This window comes from Diachasma alloeum, unplaced genomic scaffold (assembly GCF_001412515.2).
Source record: "Diachasma alloeum isolate Michigan unplaced genomic scaffold, Dall2.0 Dall_scaffold_01068, whole genome shotgun sequence".
NCBI classification, from domain to species: domain Eukaryota; kingdom Metazoa; phylum Arthropoda; class Insecta; order Hymenoptera; family Braconidae; genus Diachasma; species Diachasma alloeum.
The window spans coordinates 45688-46212 of NW_021681179.1; positions in this window are offsets into that span (position 1 = coordinate 45688).

The window sequence follows — 525 nt, forward strand, 5'->3', positions numbered from 1 at the left end:
AAACAACCAGGTTACCGTAACCTGGGTACCAGGCCACCATGGGATTCTGGGTAATGAAGTGGCAGATAAGCTGGCCAAGGAGGATACAGAAAAGGTGCCCGCACACGGCCTGCTTGGCATGCCCTTCGCAGTGGGGAAAACTCATCAAAGAACATTTCCGGCGAGATCATGTCAGGCGTTGGGAGAAAGTTGTGACCTGCAGACAAGCGAAACTGCTTATGAGGGGGCAACTAAGAGATAGAACCAGAAAGCTTCTGGAGCTGCACAGAGGGTATCTGAGGGTGGCAATGGGGCTCCTCACGTTTCAAGATGAAACTTGCAGAACAAGAAGACTGTAGACTGTGCGGAAGCGATAAGGAGGGCGATATCCACATTTTACGTGAATGCCCCCTATTAGCACACCGTCGCTATAAAATCTAGGGCCAGGCTTTCCTGGAACCAGAGGACTTACAACAAGCAGCTGTCACCAGCCTTATTAGCCTAGTGAGAAACACAGGGCTGTGTGACTGACCGAAACTAAGGCGG